General features: G+C 48.6%; 1 pseudogene; it reads left to right on the top strand.

Moving 5' to 3' along the window:
• The first annotated feature begins 924 nt into the window (after nt 1-924).
• LOC143172156 (uncharacterized) lies at nt 925-1,544 on the top strand (annotated as a pseudogene).
• Nucleotides 1,545-4,340: the final 2,796 nt, after the last annotated feature.

Raw genomic sequence — 4,340 nt, 5'->3', positions numbered from 1 at the left:
TCTCTTTTTCCTTTTCCTCTCTTTCCTTTTCTTCTTATAAATGCCTCAATAGAATACACACCGCCTATTATTACGCTTTCCAAGTTTAAGTTGCATGTTCCATAAATAAAGCGTTTAATTGATCGCCTGGTGTCGTTTCACCTTAATTTAGCCCAAGGGAATCACGAAACCGCTACGACCCCCTGAGTCACCCAGTCTGGGTCGTAACATTTTTATTGGCAACGAGGATGGTATTCCCTTGTTGGTGCTAAAGCGATCGTTGGGACCAGGCCTTTACTGCAGCACCTCTCTGAGAGGAGTCATACACCAGGGGAGACAGTCCTCAGAGGACTAACAAGGGATCTAATCCCTATAATTGTATACTCATTATGGCCTCCCTGGGAGGTCCGACTGTAGATTGTACCCCTCTCCTGGAGAAATTAGAGGGCTATAACGCCCGACCTTCTCCCCCTGGTATGACTTGGGCCCATAGTAATTGGCACGATCCGCAAGCGGTAGCGGACAGAATCTCCACTTTAGCTAAGGAGCAAAGGTTGAAGCTAGGAAAGGGGAAAGCGTTGGTCTGTGCGGTTTTAGGAGCTGCCCTGGTGGCAGCACAACGGGATAAACACGTGGTCCAACAAGCAGAAGGGGAGGGAATAAAATCCCTTCAAGATCTAGTGAAGGCTCTGCAGGAACAACTAGAAAACGAGACAAAAATTCTCTCCGATCAGCTTGCCGCCGAGCAGGTGACTAACCGCTTTGACGGAGGCTCTGGAGCAGGAGAGAATATTACAGGAGCAATTAGATTAAACCTGCTCCCAAATCGGTGTAGGAAATATGGATGCAGATTCTGACGAGGGAAAAGAATCAAAATTGTTATACCCTCTTAAAGATCTAGAACATGTAAGAGAAATATTTTCCCTTGGAAGGGAGGAAGCTATAATGCGACCTTTAATTAAGACCGAGACTGTAGATGGTGGTCAAGGAGGAGCCCAACAAGTTACTACCCGCATCATTCCCTATTCCCCTACTGATTTGGCTAAAATTCAGGAAAAATATTCCCGGGGACCCCGAGAAACGGAAACTGAATATGTATGGAGAATATCTCTTACCGGGGGGGGGATCATATCTTGCTGAGCGAGGACGAGGCAAGAGGGTATTGGGGACCAGGGGTTTTTATAACCACAAATGACAATAGAGAGCCCTGGTTCCTGACCCAAAGGGTAGCATATTGGGCAGGTGGATTGGATCCTATGGAAAGGGGAGACCCCTTCTCGATTAAAACGCCTACAGTGGGTCACATTTTAGAGAGCGTACAGAAAACTGCGTGTCTCCAGTTGATGCATGACTGATTACTGGTTCCGCAACAGCCCTCTCCCATGCAATATGTGGCAGACCCTGACAGGTTGCACCCTCTTATAAGGGGACGACCCAATGCCTTGAAATTATATGCGGTGCAACTACAAGATCGGTTGAGGGCACCCCGACCCTGGAGAAGGGGAGGTCCCCCGGAGATGACATGGGGAGAAGTAGCACAGGAATTGATTAATTACGGGAGATGAATGGGATTTACCGGTCCGGGAGAGACAAAATCCAAGGCGGACTTTAGAAGGGTAGAAGGGAATGGGGGAATAAAAGCTATGCCCTCGCGCGATCCTCAACCCCCCGCCCCGGCCAGACCGACGTGACCCCCTGATAATAGAAGATATACACTATGGGCAGAGGGCATTTCAAAAGGGATTCCCCAGGAGGTGATGGATGGGTTGCCCACTCCCAACCTGGAAAGTTTGGTGAAAGGCTGGGACAAAATAAAGGGAACCCCATCTCCCTCAGACCCCAAGGATCTTTCTCCCCTATCCCAGGAACCCGGAACAATAACCCCGTCTGCCCCCCAGGAGACTGAGTTGATTGATTTGAGCGTCCCCGAGTCGGGAAACCCCCTCCGCCATCCCCAATCAGTGAGCCGGGGGATGGCCGGTGGATCTATTTAAGAAGGCTCACGGAAAGTGACAAAGGGGACTTGTTGATTACCTTTCCCCTGGGCCCCTTCAAGACTCCAGTCACCTTTTTAGTAGACACAGGGGCTCAGATGTCAGCTCTCCGGACAGATGTTGCTAACCACAACGGAATAGTTGCTGACAAAAAACAAATTTGGGTCACAGATGCTTTTGGAAATTCTAAGTCACAGCCAACCGCCCGAGTCAGGTGCTGGCTGCCGGGAGATACATCCCCTGTTGAAGTCACAATGATATTAGGCTCGTTGCTCACAAACATTTTAGGACTGGATTTATTAAAGGGAAGAGTGTGGGTAGACTCAAAGGGAAAGGAAGGGAAGTTCGGACTCCCTGCGGCCTCGGTGAGACTGTTACAGTCAGCGCCTGCACTCCCTCCTTCAAAGATAGTCAATGTGAAACCCTATGCCTTGCCGTTAGGGGCAAGGGAGGGAATTACCCCTGTAATAACTGAGTTGCGGGAACAGGGGATAATTATCCCAACTCACTCACCTTATAACTCCCCTGTGTGGCCAGTCCATAAACCAAATGGAAAGTGGCGATTAACAATTGATTATCGGCACCTGAATGCCAATACAGGTCCCTTAACAGCTGCAGTGCCTAACATGGCCGAGCTGATTGCAACCATACAGGAACAAGCCCACCAGATCTTGGCAACTATTGATGTGAAAGACATGTTTTTTATGGTTCCCTTGCAGGAAGCAGATAGAGATCGTTTTGCTTTTACCAGGGAAGGGGTGCAGTTTACTTTTACACGTCTTCCTCAGGGATAGCACCACTCACCGACCATTGCCCACTACTCACTGGCACAGGAGCTTGCCTGGATTACCCCGAGAAGGGAGTTAGGATATACCAATATATTGATGATATATTGATTGGCGGCCCCGATACCAGCGTAGTGGGACAGACCCAGACAAAAATAATCACTCACCTGGAAAGTTTAGAACTCCAGATCCAGACAGAGAAGGTACAGCTCCCATCCTCGGAGGTAAAGTTCCTGGGTATCTGGTGGAGGGGTGGGATAGTGTGTATTCCCCCTGAAACCTTGACTACCCCTGAACAAGTGGGAATGCCCGGAAACAAAAGGGAATGCCAACATGCCTTAGGCCTGTTGGTATTTTGGAGGAAACACATTCCAGATTTTTCCATCATAGCCTGACCCCTATACGATTTGACACGCAAAAGGGCCTCTTGGGATTGGACCCCTATCCATGAGGAAGCCTTAAAGCTGCTGATTTTTGAGGCTGGAGTATATCAGTCCTTAGGGCCGATACACCCGACTGATCCCCTCCATATCAAATGGGGTTTTGCCATTCATGGGCTATCAATACACATGTGGCAACGCGGACCTGAGGGTCCGACTCGTCCCATCGGGTTTTATTCATGCAGTTTCAAAGATGCAGAAAAACGATATTCAGTTTGGGAAAAGGGCCTTTTTATAGCTAATCTAGCCCTGCAGGAAGCCGAAAAAATCATAAGGCAACAATCAATTATTTTGAGAGGGCCCTTTAAGGTCCTGAAACCCGTATTGGCTGGGACCCCACCCCCCGCAGGGGTTGCACAGCGGGGAAACAGTCAGAAAATGGTATGCACAACTGGATCACTATTGTCATGCACGTAAGAGAGAAGAAGGAACACCTAAGGTACTTCAGATACAAGAGTCACCTGATAACCAATCCAACCAGGAGACCCCCCCTTCCCTTATAAAACCAGCTCCCCCGTTTGAACCTCACTTGAAGAATGCGTGGTTTACTGATGCATCTTCAAAAAGAGAAGGAAAGGTATGGAAATACCGGGCAGCAGCCTTACATGTTGATTCGGAGGAGCGAATTGTAATGGAGGGGGAGGGAAGTGCTCAGGTAGGGGAGTTGATAGCAGTTTGGAGTGTGAGAAAAAGAGAGGCTGAGAGCAAAGAACCAACATTTATTTATATGGATTCATATGCTGTATTTAAAGGATGTACTGAGTGGCTCCCCTTCTGGGAACAAAATCAGTGGGAAGTTAACCGGGTACCCGTGTGGCAAAGGGAAAAATGGGAGGAAATCTTAAATGCTGCTTAACAGGGGACTTTCTTGGTGGGATGGGTAGCTGCACACCAAAGGGGGAATCACCCAGCCCACGTTTGGAATAACCAGGTAGATTCGCTAACCCGTTTAGCTACAGTGGCAGCAGAAGCTGAAGAAGAAAAGTGGGAATATCTGTTAGACTGGTTACACGTGAAACACGGTCATTCAGGGGTTAAAGACCTTTTCAAAGAAGCTGGTGGCAAGGGCTGGCCTGTTACTCGGGAACTGTGTAATGCGATCATTTCTGCTTGTAGTCAGTGCCGTACCAGATTAGAGAGGC

This window comes from Aptenodytes patagonicus, chromosome W (genome assembly GCF_965638725.1).
Source record: "Aptenodytes patagonicus chromosome W, bAptPat1.pri.cur, whole genome shotgun sequence".
Taxonomy (NCBI): domain Eukaryota; kingdom Metazoa; phylum Chordata; class Aves; order Sphenisciformes; family Spheniscidae; genus Aptenodytes; species Aptenodytes patagonicus.
Note: the sequence above shows the minus strand (reverse complement) of the source record. Positions and strands in the feature narration are given on the sequence as shown.